Source organism: Glycine max, chromosome 6, assembly GCF_000004515.6.
Source record: "Glycine max cultivar Williams 82 chromosome 6, Glycine_max_v4.0, whole genome shotgun sequence".
Classification (NCBI taxonomy): Eukaryota; Viridiplantae; Streptophyta; class Magnoliopsida; order Fabales; family Fabaceae; genus Glycine; species Glycine max.
Window position 1 is genome coordinate 40,867,949 of NC_038242.2, and position 16,348 is coordinate 40,884,296.

At 35.7% G+C, this 16,348-nt stretch overlaps 1 pseudogene; it reads left to right on the forward strand.

Moving 5' to 3' along the window:
• The first annotated feature begins 1,731 nt into the window (after nt 1–1,731).
• Nucleotides 1,732–9,683, forward strand: LOC100802270 (AP-3 complex subunit delta-like; annotated as a pseudogene).
• Nucleotides 9,684–16,348: the final 6,665 nt, after the last annotated feature.

Genomic DNA, 16,348 nt, shown 5'->3' on the forward strand with positions numbered 1-16,348 from the left:
AAGAGTGTTGAGTATAATAAGTGCAAAACATAGAGGAAGTGTAATTTGCTTAAAACATAATTAATCCCAATAACTATCACCAAAGATATATGGCACCTCTCACTTGTAAAGAAGGCAGGAACTATGACATGCCTTCCTTTGTTACTGATGATCATTGTATTTGGACAGGCTAGGGAAAAAGGGAAAAAATAGATTCGATAAAATAAAATAAACTTTCAATATCCTTAAAGTGTCATAAAATGTTTTCTATTAATTGTAAAAAGGAATATTCTACAGTGTACACTGCTTTCTTATGATATTAATTTGTTAACTTATTGAGTATAGAAATTCCACCACGAACAATATCTTTAAAGTATTACATAAAATATTCACAAATTTATAAATCAGGATAAATTTATTAATTTTTATAATAATTATATTAAAAATTATATTAATAATAATTTATGGTTGGTTGATAAATTTTTCTTCAGCCAATTCACAGCTATTAAATTCTTCTTAACTACTTTAATATGTAATAAAAAATATCTATTTTTTCTAATTTATAGTGTCAATTAACGCATCTTGACTAATACATAGATGCATACAGTTTACAATTATAACACTTGTAATATGATTTTATCTAATAATGTCCATCAGCAACGCCTCCGCCGCCCCTCCCCTCCTTCTTGGTATCTATCTAATCAAATATCTTACGTGATATATATAAAAGGTTAAATTATTCATTTGATCTTTTTCATGATTCTTACTTTTTTTAGTCCTTATAGTTTGAAAGTAATTTTTTTAATTTTTATAGTTTACATTTTAATTCTTTCTTAGTCCTTGTAGTTTTGAAAGTGATCTTTTTAATCTCCATAGTTTCATGATTCTTATTTTTTTAGTCCCTATGAATTTTAAATTATAGGAACTAAAAAAAATTAAAATACAAATTATAAGAACTAAAAAGAATACTTTAAAACTATAAAGACTAAGAGAGTTAAAATGTAAACTATAGAAACTAAAAAGACCACTTCCAAACTATAGGAACTACAAAGGTAAGAATCATAAGAATCATAAAACTATAAGGACTAAATGAGTAATTTAACCTATATAAAATGTTCCCCGTTGTAGAAAGGAAAATTCTGCCGTGTACATGCATATTTTAAACTATATTTCACTTGAGTAGATGAATAAATGATAAACACACTTATAATATTTACATTATATGCGCAATATGAAACTAATAACATCGTTTATTGATTAGGATCTTATTATTTTTTAATTGTTAAATGACATCATAGAGTTACTATTGTTGCCCATTCAATATTGAAAATACAAATATTTACATTTATCATATAGTTTCTTGCTCTTAATCAAAAGTTCAGTTGGATCTCTATCCCTCATCTGAGGAACGCGAAAACAAAGCCTTAATCATATTAATATGGAAAGGTCGACCAATTTCTACAAGCTTTTCACAGCAATGCATAGTTACGTTCTTGCCAAAAAGTAGGTTGTCAAATGCTTGTGCTCCACGCACATTCGTTCCCTAATACAACCACGCACTTTGTCCAAAACTCATCACTTGCTGGTTTGGTATGCCGATCACATGCACCTGTGGTAAATGTGGTCATTTTTACCCAGAATTTCAATTGAATTTGCATGTTTAAACTCTGAATCATTTTGATTAACGTATTTGGTGAGTTTGTTGGGACAAGAATAACCCGTTTGAGCTAGCTTATAACAACAATTTACCGAATGGATTGCACATTGTGTCAATCACTTGATTTCCAGTGTGATCCCAAATGGATTGCACATTCTAGCAAAGGCTCTTCTTTCTCCATAGCTGAGGTTGTTGTTATTGTGGTAGCCAAGAAGAAAGCAACTAAAATAAGATAATAGGTTCTACGCCTCTCCATGAGATATGAGATAAATGCTCAATACTATGTACGCGCGTGGTGATTATCCTGTTTGAAGCAAATGTTTAAATAATGTGGGCTAAGTGTAATTGAGATTACATTAATTCTTTCTTATGAGAAACATAACAAACATAAAAGAATACCTTGCAATTTGCAACAGTTTGCATGGGTGATATTTGACCTGCTTAATTGGTAACGTGTGAGGAGTTGTGGGACTTAGGGTTGGCATATTTTTCAAATATATGCATAGAAAGGATCGATAATGAACAAATTACACTACTAAAAAGAATGTTTTCAATACTGCTACTTTAACATCATAAAATCGATGTTAACAAAAGGACGATGACATCTTTTATAAATAAACTGATTTTATTAACATTGGTTTTCAAAAAAATCAATGTTAACATGGTGATGTTAACATTAATTTTTAAAGAAAAATCGATGTTAACATTGAATTTTTTAAAAACCGATGATAATCGATTTTTGTTAACATCGATTTATTAAAAATCGATGTTAATCTCAAAAAATACAACATCGATTTTCATAACATTGACTTTTAGAAAAACTGATGTTGTATTTTTCATGAATTTTGATTTCACGCACTTACCCAAATTTAACCTAACCTCACTCATTTTTCTTCTCCTCTGTTAAGCCTCCTCACCTTTTGCCCTCACCTTCCACCACCACCACACTCGCGTTCCAAAAACTCTCCTACCTCTCCATCGTTGACATGTCATGGGCGTGCTTCCACGTTGTCATGTCCTCCTCCAAGTTTGCGCACACGAGGATCGGGTACTACGTCGCGTCACAGTCTTTCCACAATGACACTCCGATGCTCCTCCTCATAACCAACCAGTTCCGCAAGGACCGCTCCTCCATCAACCACTTCGAGGTAAGCCTCACCCATGATTTTCTCTCGCGAATCGCCACTCTTGACCTCGCTCGCGATTTGACCCCAAAGGTCTTCAAATTGCTCTCCACCACTAGGGTTTGCTTTAAGCATTTTCTGTCATCGGGGTTTTCTACGAGTTGACTGCCAAGGATCCTGGGTGGTACCTTAAATTGGCGCTCGAGTTTTATAGGATTTTGGTTGATTCGAAGAACAATTGGGTTTTGATTAATGTGATGAAGGTGTTTGCTAAGTTGGCTCCCTTGGAACCTAGGTTGGGGAAGATTGTTGAGCCTGTTTGTGACCATATGAGGCGCTCTGGGGCCCAGGCATTGGTGTTTAAGTGTGTTAGGACTGTGCTCACTAGCTTGAGTGATTATCATTCTGCTATTAGGCTCGTTGTTGAGAAGGCTAGGGATTTGTTGGTTGATCAGGATCCCAATCTTAGATATCTTGGTCTGTAGGCGCTTTTGGTTGCCACTCATAAGCACTTGTGGGTGGTGATAGAGAATATGGAAGTGGTGGTTAAGTCGTTGAGTGATGATGATTTGACTATCAAGATCCTGTCAGTGCGATTTTTGATGGGCATATATGGTGTCTGAGATCTAGGTGGTAGATATCTCCAAGGTGTTTCTCAATGTGTTGAAGTTTGACAAAAAAATTTCTAATCAGATTTTGGGTTCCATTTTGACGTGTTATAGAAATGTGTATGAGATTGTGATAAGTGTCATATTTTAGTTATTTCTAGGATTAGAATGTTAGCACTTATCTTTTGATTGTAATAGTTTTCTTATAAATTTTTCTTAAATCTAGTTATTTTATATATACTGTACATTTACTAATGTTTTTGCTTAAATATGAAAGATTCATACATGATTTTGTAGATTTTGATAGTTGTTTGTTGGATCTAGAAATCAAGTTAAAAGGAAAGACAAAATGATTATTTTTTCAAGATTTTAGACAACCATTTGCCCAGGTTAACAACCAGCTCACCTGGACTAATCAAGTTTCTTCAGGCCTAAGTAACCAACTCGCCTGGGCTAGCTACAGCTCACCTGGGCGAGTGAGTACCTTCAGTACTAAGCAAGAAACTCGCCTAGGAGAGTTGGTCAACACCTCTTGGCTCAAATTGTATATAAACCAGACAAAACTAGAGGAAACCAGAGGAATCAAGTAGCAAGGAAGAAAGAGTGAGAAAGTGGAGCCAAGGCGCTGCAGAGTTATGACCGTGGATCGCATCCTTTAGCATTTTTCCTATTGATCTTGTGCTTTACGTAATGATTAGCTAGTTTCTTCAAAGGATTGAATATAATCTTCGTACCCTTATGTATCTCTTTTGATATTTTAAATATGTATGAATCTTTTTTACTCATTACTGGTGATTTGATTATGTTTGTAATGCTTGATTTTATTTGATAACTAGTTTCATGAAAACAAATTTTTTTAATTGGAAAGTACTCTTAGAATTTGAACTGAATGAATTTACTCTGTATGTTACGTTGCTAGAATAGAGCATAATGTTTTGATTGCAAATAGCACGAGATTATGATTGTAATGCTGAGATATTTATTTCATATGGGAGGGATCAATATTCAATTAATATTCTTAGGATTCTCGAGTGCGAGGGATCGATTCAGGATAATTTAATGTGTGCATCTGTAATGTTAGAAAATGATTCATATATGCTGATCTTATTAAGATACTAAGGGTATGAATGATGAAATTCAATTTTACATTTTTCTTGAATTAATTAAATTCATTATTATTGTTTTCATAATTTTACGTATTTCTGACGCACTATATTTTGTTATTTTAGTTATTTTTCGTTAGTTAGACAAACTCATGATATTTCAATTAAATTTGTACATAATTATTAAACTGATAATCTTTATTTTAAAATGAATTGAATAACTCAAGTTCGACGATCTTTTTTTATAACTTTGTAACCTACGACGATATTGGTAGGTTTGCCAATAGTCTAATAGATTGTTGAACACTTTGATTTGTACGTGTCTTTTCTTGGAGAAATGGTGATGATTCTTAATTGCCAAATGGGGTAAGATGTTGAAATTGCTACAAATTTCTAGAATATTCTTAAATATAATATGTATGAAAATAGTAGAATATCCTAGAACTATAGTGTGTATGAATATGGTAGAACAATCTAGAGCTATAATGTGTATAAATATGGTAGAACAATCTAGAACTATAAGTGTATGTATAAGATAGAAGAATCTAGAGCTATCATGATACTAATCTATCATGAAAACTCTAGAAAGACCTAAAGTAATGTTGAAACATTCACCACCATTGAGAGGTTGGTAACTTGAGCCTATAAATAGGCAATTGGTATGTTGTAATTGATCATCCAAGAAATCAATGACATAGCCTTATTTCTAAAATAATTCTCTAAAACTATCAACTATCAACTATCAACTATCATCTAATAAACTATCAACAGTTGTATCAGAGCTACGTTCGGTCATACATTGGGCGTAGTTATATTACCTACCTACCATTCCAAAGTCCTCCCAAGTACTTCAAAAATTCCCTTTGTACTATTAACCCACTCCAATAATATTTTTTCTAAACTATGGACAACACTACTCAATTGTCAAATATTTCTGTCCCTATCTTCAATGGTGAAAATTATGATTTCTGGCATGTTAAAATGGAAACATATTTTTCATCTCAAGATATATGGGACATAGTAGAAGAAGACTCACTGTTCCCGCGGATACTTCAGCTCTTAATGCATCTCAAGAAAAAGAGTTGAAGAAAAATAAACAGAAAAATTCAAAGGCGTTGTTCACCTTGCAACAAGCGGTGACTGATCCAATTTTCCCAAGAATTATGGGAGCTAAGACTGCCAAAGAAGCGTGGAACACATTACAGGAGGAGTTTCAAGGAAGTGTTAAGGTACGTGTCGTTAAACTTCAATCTCTAAGAAAAGATTTTGAACTATTGAAGATGAAGGAGTCTGAGACAGTTAAAGATTACTATTCTAAAGTTAAAGAAATAGTTAATCAAATGAGAGCTTTTGCGGAAGATATTCTTGACAAGAAAATTGTTGAGAAAATTCTAATTACTATGCCCCAAAAGTTTGACCCTATCGTGACAACGATTGAGGAAACCAAAGATCTGTCCACTCTATTAAAGACAGAACTTGTGGGCTCTCTTGAAGCATATGAGCAAAGACTGTATAGGCATAAAGAAGATACACTTGAAAATGCATTCTAGTCAAAGTTTAAATTTCATCCCCAAAACAAAGAAAATGGAGGAAAGAAAAATTATGGAGGAACTTCCAGAAGAAGAAAAGGTTCTAGGAATTTCCTTAAGAACAAAACAGATAAAAATCCTCCATGCAATATATGCAAAAGGCAAGGCCACGCAAAGAAAAATTGTTGATTCCGTAATATGCCACAATGCAACCATTGCAAGAAGTTCGGGCACATAGAGAAAAATTGTCGCAACAAAATTAGGCATCAAGCCAATATCGCATAGGAGCATGATCAAGAACAATGTATGTTCTATGCCACTCAAGACTCAATAAAAGAAAAGGGAGGAAGCTGGTACTTGGATAATGGATGTAGCAATCACATGGCCAAGGATGAGACTATTTTCAAAAGCATTGATGAGTCTGTCAAAGTCAAAGTTCGACTGGGAAATGGAAGTGTGGTTGAATCAAAAGGCAAAGGCACTGTCATGGTGGAGACAGATAAAGGTACATGACTCATCCATGATGTCTTACTAGTTCCCAGCCTAAAAGAAAATCTTCTAAGAATTGGCCAAATGATGGAGAGAGGCTACACACTTCACTTTGAAGGAGGTGTATGCAAAATCTTAGACAACAAAAATAAAAGGTCTGAGATAACCCAAGTAAAGATGAATAAGAGCAATAGAAGCTTTCCTCTAAATTTAAAATATGCAACAAACATTGCCATGAAGGTACAAGTTGATGATTCATGGCTATGGCATCGAAGATTTGGCCACTTCAACACACATGCCTTGAAGTTGTTACATGAGAAGAACACGATGAGAGATCTTCCAAGCATAAAGGAGAACAATGAAGTGTGTGAAGGATGTCTCCTTGGTAAGAAACACTGATTTCCTTTCTCAACAAGCGGAGCATAGAGAGCGAAAGATCTATTGGAGCTGATACATACGGACGTCTGTGGACCAATGAGGACGCCATTACACGAGAACAACAGGTACTTCATACTCTTCGTTGATGACTTCTCTAGAATGACATAGGTATATTTTCTAAAAGAAAAATCAGAAGTCTTTGGAGTATTCAAAAAGTTCAAGGCCCTTGCTGAAAATCAAAGTGGAAAACGGATAAAAGTACTAAGAAGTGATCGCGGCAAAGAGTACACCTCTCGCGAGTTTGAAAGATTTTGTGAGGATGAAGACATTGAGTGGCAACTTATAGTCGCATATTCTCCTCAACAAAATGGAGTGTCCGAGAGAAAGAATCGCACAGTTATGGAAATGGCTAGATTGATGCTCAAGGAGAAGGGACTACCTAACACATTCTGGGATGAAGCAGTCTACACTGCTGTTTACATACTCAACAGATGTCCAACTAAGTCTGTAAAAGACAAGACTCCAATTGAAGCTTGGAACGGGAAGAAGCCATCAGCAAAGCACCTAAGGGTCTTTGGATCTATATGCTACATTCATATTCCAGACGTGAAGAGGCACAAGCTTGAAGACAAGACTATATGAGGTATCTTCCTTGGGTATATCAATATCTTTAAGGGCTACCGTGTCTACAACTTGCAAACTAAGAAACTCGTCATCAGTCGAGATGTTGAAGTTGATGAGTACGCTTCTTGGAATTGGGATGAAGAAAAAGTGGAGAAGAATGTTCTTATACCTGCTTAACTACCTCAAGAAGAATCTGAGGAAGAAGACCCAGGTGAACCACCTTCACCTCCACCACAACAACAAGATCAAGAACTATCATCACTAGAGTCTACTCCAAGTCGAGTAAGATCTTTGGTGGACATATATGAAACTTGTAACTTGGCCATACTTGAACATGGAAGCTTTGAAGAAGCGTCAAAGCAGGAAGTATGGGTCAAGGAAATGGAAGAAGAGATACAGATGATCGAGAAAAACAACACGTGGGAGTTAGTAAACCGTCCCCATGGAAAATATATCATTGGGGTTAAGTGGGTCTATAAGACAAAGCTCAACCCTGATGGCACCATACAGAAACACAAGGCAAGGCTAGTAGCTAAGGGTTACTCACAGCAACCCAGAATTGACTACAATGAGACATTTGCACCAGTAGCTCGTCTTGATACCATAAGAGCTCTAATAGCTCTTGCGTCACATAAAGGATGGAGTATCCATCAACTAGATATCAAATTCGCCTTCCTTAACGACGTACTTGAAGAAGATATCTATGTGGAGCAACCACAAGGATTCGTGTCTGAAGGCAAAGAAAGTAAAGTGTTAAGACTAAGAAAAGCACTCTACGGTTTAAAGCAAACACCTCGAGCATGGTATAGCAGAATTGATCAGTATTTCATGGATCGAGGATTTAGGAGGAGCAAGAGTGAGTCTACACTTTACATCAAGTCTCAAGCTACACGGCCTGACATAATGTATGCTACAAGTCTTCTATCAAGATTCATGCAAAGCCCAAGTCAAATACACTTTGGAGCAGGAAAAAGAATTTTGAGGTATCTACAAGGAACAAAAGAGTTCGGTATATGGTATACTACCGAAACCAACTCAGAATTACTTGGCTACACCGACAGTGATTGGGCAGGTGCGGTAGATGACATGAAGAGTACCTCTGGCTATGCTTTCTCACTAGGATCGGGAATGTTTTCTTGGGCATCGAAGAAGTAAGCTATAGTAGCACAATCAACAGTAGAAGCAGAGTACGCGGCAGCTGGTGAAGCAACGAGTCAAGCTATATGTCTTCGTAGGATACTTGAAGACATGGGAGAAAAATAAGATGAGCCTACTAAAATCAACTGCGACAACAAATCAGCAATTGCAATGGCGAAGAATCCAATTCATCACAACAGAAAAAAACACATAGCAATTAAGTATCACTTTATCAGAGAAGCTGAAGCAACTAAAGAGATCAAACTCGACTACTGCAGAACAGAAGATCAAATTGCAGACATATTCACAAAGGCGTTGCCGAGACCAAGATTTGAAGAATTACGAGCTATGCTCGGAGTCACAAAAATTTGCATTAAGGAGGAGTGTTGAAATAGCTACAAATTTCTAGAATATTCTTAAATATAATATGTATGAAAATAGTAGAATATCCTAGAACTATAGTGTGTATGAATATGATACAATAATCTAGAACTATAATGTGTATGAATATAATAGAATAATCTAGAACTATAAGTGTATGTATAAGATAGAAGAATCTAGAACTATCATGATAGTAATCTATCATGAAAACTCTAGAAAAACCCAAAGTAATGTAGAAACATTCACCACCATTGAGAGGTTGGTGACTTGAGCCTATAAATAGGCAATTGGTATGTTGTAATTGATCAACTATCAACTATCAACTATCATCTAATAAACTACCAACAAAAGAGATTGAGACTCATCTCGTTGATGTTGGTATGAGAGTTAAGGATGCTAGAATGCAGCTTGTTCGGGTAGGGCGTGATCTGTTGATTGATCCTGCACTACTGGGTGATGTGCACTTGCATAGGAGATTGTGTGCTGCTGCTTGGATTGCCGGAGAGTATGTTGAGGTTGCGGCCAACCCCTTTGAACTCATAGATGCACTCCTACAACCTCGCAATATTCTCTTCCCACCATCAATAAGAGCAGTTTATATTAATTCTGCTCTTCAAATTTTAATTTTCTGCCTGGATTGTTACATTGTGCAAAATGAAGGTTCTGCATCTTGATATTCTGATAATTTGGCTGGGGGGCAGACAGATTTGTTTAGTGTAAAAATGACACTGAGGCTGCTGAATTGGCAACGTGTGAAGGATCAAATTAAGAATAGCATGAGAATTTTAACCCATTATCACGTGTTATTTCAGTACCTGGAAGCTGGAAGTGGGGCTGTGTGGGAAGAGCAGGCCTATTTTCTTCAGATGGGTGGCGACTATGGTGACGAAGTTGTTTAATATAGTGGAGCCGGGTGTGGCTGTGTTCGGGAAGAAGGATTATCAGCAGTGGCACCTTATTCAGAGGATGGTAACCTTTTTTTATTTTCAGACCTTTTCTGTTTAGCTTTTATTTCTTAGTAGACAGATCCTTATATAAAATAAGTCAATTTTTTATATAGTTCCTTGTACAAAAAATTTCGTCAAATTATTTATTTTTAGTTCATTTTAAGGATTTTGAAAAAGGACTGATGTTATGATGTGAACCTGAGTAGGAGTGGATCGTTTGATACAGGTTACAGAGATTTTGGATGACGCCACTTCCGGTGAAGGAAGATAAGTCAGGGTAGACGCCACTTCCGGTGAAGGAAGATAAGTCTGGGTAGACGCCACTTCCGGTGAAGGAAGATAAGTCTGGGTAGACGCCACTTCCAGTGAAGGAAGATAAGTCTGGGTAGACGCCACTTCCGGTGAAGGAAGATAAGTCTGGGTAGACGCCACAAGGATTACCTTGATAAGTCTGATAATTGGTTCAACAAGGAACCCAGAGAGAAACTCTCACCAAATTTTATCAAAATGCCAAAAGTTTTTTTATTCAAAACAAAAACCCATACTTATAGTGTAGCTAAACAAAAAGATAAAAATAGACATGGGCCTTTTAAACAGTTTGGGCCAAAATTACAATAAAAATAAATTATAACTAAAAACTTATTTAACTTGGGCCTTCAAATTAGTTTGGGCCTTCAGCAACAATTAATAGTCTTGATAGTGTCTCTGCCTCTGGGCCTTCATCCTTCTCCACTTGGGCCTTCATCCTTCTCCACTCGGGGGCTTTGTCCTTCTCCACTTGGGCCTTCGTCCTTCTCCACTTGGGCCTTTAGCCTGTATTTGGCCAGTTTCATGATTCTCATCATTCCCTCCTTCTTGGAAAACATTTGTCCTCAAATGTTCAGGATCATCACCGGGTTCAAGTACCACTTCCTTCCTTTTCTTGTGGGCTTGCTTGACATAGCTTTCATTCTTCTTTGCAATTTGCACCTTCACTTGGTCATACAATCTTTTCACATACTCAACTTTGGCATGTGCATCCTTACGTTGAGTCTCTTGGGGATTGCTTTTGTAAGTTGGCTTGTTAGGCAATGAAGCTCCGGGGAGGACATCAACTTGATGTTCTATGCCTCTTGAAGGTGGTAGTCCATGAGGAATCTCCTTAGGAACGACATTTTTAAATTCCTGCAATAATGGTTGAACACTAGGAGAAATAGAAATAGTAAACTCATTAGAATTATCAGTAGAAATTTTACTGTCTTTGCAATACTGTAGATTGAGTGGTTCATGAGCAGGTAACACTTTCCTCACTTCACTCGCCTCTGCAAAATAATTAAATTTTCTCTCATGTGTATCACTCTTTTCCTCGGGTGTATCACTCTTCTTTTTCATATTCCTTTGTGGAGCCTCACTATTTTCTTTCTCTTGTTCTCTCTTTTCTCTCATTCTGATTTGGTCATCACACACTTCTCTAGGGGATAGAGGTTTAAGAGTAAACAAGGAAGATTTGGTCAACAAACGTTGCATTTGTGTAGTCCACGCGTCCAGAAATAAGCGTTGAGATTCATCCAGTTGATGATATACACCACCATTGTCACCAGCTCTTGCCATGATTAAGGAACAAAGAATTTTGCAGTAAATTAAAAAAAATTCAGGACCTCACCACACTCTACTCACGTGTTTCTCTCTTTAATGGTAGTTCACTCGTGTTTGATGCTCTCAATATAGGCTTTTGTGTGATGTTTTCACTCTTGCTTTTTACCACTCACTCCCTCTTAAGTTCCTGGATAGACCGAATTAGACACACAAGGTAATATAAAATAAAAGGAAAGACAATAGAATTATCAGAGTAACAGATTTGATTTGGGATAACAACTTGGACTTGATTTGGATAGCAGATTGGATTTGATTTGGATAACAGATTAGATTTGGATAACAAATCTGATTTGGATAAATTTTTTTGATTTGATTTGAGTTGGATAATAGATCAGATTTGGGATAACAAATTAGATTTAATTTGGATAACAGATATGATAACAAATAAGATAACAGATAGGATAACAGATAAGATAACAGATATGACAACTAAACTTCAAATGCTCATAACTTTTGCTACGGTTATCCGTTTGAGGCCCACTATATATCAAAACGCTCAGAATTCAGAGGAGAATCTAGATAATGGGATTTGGTACACGATTTTCTGCCAAAAAAAAGCCTCTAACTGCCTCAATTTCGTGTTCAAAGATCAAACACCCACTTTCTCTTTTTTCTCTTTCTTCTTTTCTTCTCTTTTTTTTTTTTCAAAATTTCTGCAACTTTTTTTTTTTTTTTTACTTGAAACAGAACCCAAACAAATTTTTTTTGACACAAAGTCTGAAAGACACTAGAAACAAGAACAACAACAAGAACACAAACGTGACAAGAACAAGAACGAAACAAAGACACAAACAAGAACGCAACAAGACGCAAACAAGAAAAACAAATAACAGAACAAGGACAAAACACGAACCAGGACAAATTACAAAGAAAAATAATAGGATAAGATAGAACCTGTATCAAGAGCCAAAGCTCTGATACCAGATGATGTGAATCTTACGGGGCGGATCGTTTGATACAGGCTACGAAGGTTTGGATGACGCCACTTCCAGTGAAGGAAGATAAGTCATGGTAGACGCCACTTCCAGTGAAGGAAGATAAGTCTGGACAGACGCCACTTCCGGTTAAGGAAGATAAGTCTGGGTAGACGCCACAAGGATTACCTTGATAAGTCTGATAATTGGTTCAACAAGGAACCCGGAGAGAAACTCTCACCCAATTTTATCAAAATGCCAAAAGTTTTTTTATTCAAAACAAAAACCCATACTTATAGTGTAGCTAAACAAAAAGATAAAAATAGACATGGGCCTTTTAAACAGTTTGGGCCAAAATTACAATAAAAATAAATTATAACTAAAAACTTATTTAACTTGGGCCTTCAAATTAGTTTGGGCCTTCAGCAACAATTAATAGTCTTGATAGTGTCTCTGCCTCTGGGCCTTCATCCTTCTCCACTCGGGGGCTTTGTCCTTCTCCACTTGGGCCTTCGTCCTTCTCCACTTGGGCCTTTAGCCTGTATTTGGCCAGTTTCATATAAAAATAGACATGGGCCTTTTAAACAGTTTGGGCCAAAATTACAATAAAAATAAATTATAACTAAAAACTTATTTAACTTGGGCCTTCAAATTAGTTTGGGCCTTCAGCAACAATTAATAGTCTTGATAGTGTCTCTGCCTCTGGGCCTTCATCCTTCTCCACTTGGGCCTTCATCCTTCTCCACTCGGGGGCTTTGTCCTTCTCCACTTGGGCCTTCGTCCTTCTCCACTTGGGCCTTTAGCCTGTATTTGGCCAGTTTCATGATTCTCATCATGTTACTGGGCATTACCTAAAATTTTACGTCAGTTTCCTCCATTAAATATAAATAGTTAAACAATAATAATTATTGTTGTACCTGCTATCTGCATTTTATTCTTTTCTTGCTTTTGGTACAAAGTAGAGAGGTAAAAGAGAGGGCAATGAGGAATGCTAATCTGATTATCAATCAACAGCTATTTAATTACTCTGTAGTCACTTGCACAATGCTTAGCTTGTTTAATTGAATAATTATATCAGTTTATTATTTTATTTGTAGATGCATACCTTTTTAGTAAAAATCTGAAATCGTGTTTGGTGGGAGTGCTGTCATTAGGTTCAAGAAAAAAAAAAAACTTTCCTTTTAACTATTAATATTTTCTAATGTGTAGGTTCTATTATTTTGGTTTCGGTGGTAAGTATAGCTGCATGTTGGGATGGTATATACTTTTTTTACTTGATGGGATACTAGAAGTAAAACAGATTTCATATTGTTGGTTTTGTATGGAAATAAATAGAGATATGTAGCACCTAGAGTTAAAGAGGAAAACTGAGAAGGCGAAGAAGGAACAACAATTTGAGGGGTCTGATGCCTCTTTCGCAATCTTTTCTACTCGGTCATTCTCTCTCTTTCCATACTTTTTCTTTTTCTTTTTGAAAATTATTATTATTTTTTATATCTTTAAATAGCATATGCTTGTTAAACATAAAAAAAAAATTAATCTTATTGCCACATTATCTAATTTTATAATATATATGATATGGTAATAAACTAAGATAAATTCATGTTGAATGTAAATATAAAAATATTTTATGCTAATTGTATATATAAATTAAACTGATCATATTATTTATCATTAGATCCTTTAAAATAATTTATTTTAATTAATATCTTTTTTATCACTTTTGACTTAAGCTTTCCTCGTTTAGTCGTCTTATATTATAGCAGTGGAAGTCAATCAACCGCGCGCGCCCCCAATATTTTGTCAATCTGTTCACACATGAAGGTCACTAGTGTATGAATGAAATCCATCAGCATTATTCAGCACTCAATTACACATATCTATCTATCTTTTTTGAAAAAAAAAAAATTTGCAAAATTTTCTCTATCTATGACTGTTTCACTTTCTCTATATATTGTGTCCAGCTTTCAAATTTGACAATACTTAGTGTTTGCTTTGCGTTTTCATGGAACCTAACATTGCCCTCTTTGCTGTAGCTGTATCAAAACAAGTTGTCTACTATAAGGGTCATCAAGTACACAATCTCAATGAATTGGAATACATAAATGATGAAGTTTGGGCAAATGTTTTTATGGTATGTCCTTTTTGTGATCAATTATAATTTTCGTTGGAGAAAACATATCTTTTCCCCACTAAAATTTTAATTTTAGCCATGTATGCATGATGACTACGGCCCAAGGTTCTCTGTTAGGCTGGATTTTGTTTGAGATTGATAACTTGATATTTCTGTAGACTCACTTCATTGTAAAAATCTCTCCCCATGATGGCAATGTTCTAGGATGGATATATATATATATATCATTACTTTACGATGCACATTCTAAGGCGGTTTCCTGGAATCGTCTTAGAATGTACACCGGTGGCTTTTTTTGTAATTATTGACAATATAACTACAACGGTCTATGACACCCGTCTTTGTAGGTAGGGCATGATGACATTTTCGTAATTTGAAGAGTTCATTCTACGACGGGTGTCATTAGAAAACCGTCTTTGTTAATTTAGAAAAAATAAAAAAAGATTTTTTAATATGTTTTTGACAAAAAATATATGTTGTTTCTCTCTTTACTAGCGTACGCGTTCTGCACCCGAAGCGAACCTGACAACCTTGAAGCTGACATCTGTTGTGCTGCATCAACAGTGTGTCGTCATTGACATCGTGGCAGTACCTCCGTGCCCTAGCCTGCCCCGCCGTGCTTGCCTGTGTCGCATCAACATTGTGTTGTGTCGTGCACGCCCTGCCATGCCCTAGCCTGCCCCGCTGTCGAAGGTAGGTGTGTTGTTTTTAATTTTTTGCTTTAACCTTGTACCTAGGTTGATGGAGGCACACATTTTTTACTATTAGTATTGGTTGTTTGCTGTAAGTAATGAAGTTGGTTAATGTATGCTTGTATGGCATGTTTACATTAGTTTCCATAGCTAGTGGTTCACAAAGCAAATGTTCCAATTCTGGAACTAAGTTGCATGTTTACATTAGTTCCCGTACCTAGTTGTTCAGAAAGCAAATGTTCCAATGCTGAGAAATAGGTCGAAATAGACTCAGATCATACTAGAAAAACTAAAGGGTATCATTAGTGAACATCATTCCCTGAGGCCTCAAATATCGTAACTACATCACCTAGAATCAACCCTCTTGTGTAGGTGACTAGTGAGTTTGCACGTTCTCTGAGGACTTCAAGATCCATCTCTGTTGGTTGAATCTCATAATGGATGCCCTGCAGCTCACTGTTGCACATACCAAATATCACTCACATCCCAAATCAAAACATTAGAAGTGCTTCTACCTTCAAAAAATAAACCATCAAAACAAGAAACCTCTTATGACAACTAGTGACTTGACACATTCCATTTATACTAAGTTTATCCTTTCTTCCAAATCATAATAAACAAAGAGAAACTTATATACTTGACAACTTTACGAAGATCTAGATTCCATCCCATGACTTGAAGAAAGGAAATTCATTTCAAATTATGTAATTCCAATTACTAGAGTCTGGAGAAAACAGTTGAATTATTGAAAGTTATTATTCTCTGTATAGTTTTTTAGGAAAGTTTATGATTGGTAAAAATCTAGGTAAGTAATGATCTAATGTTAGACAATCCAAAGATCGAAACACACTGACAACTAGAATGAGAGATTCAATGGAGCAGCTACAACCTAGGTAATAAACATAAATTGTTTGGCTCACATCAATTATATTTATATATTAAGGCATTGTCTGTTTTAAAATTAGAAAATCAATTCTCGTACTTTTCAGTGAAAACACACATGTTCCAATGTAAATA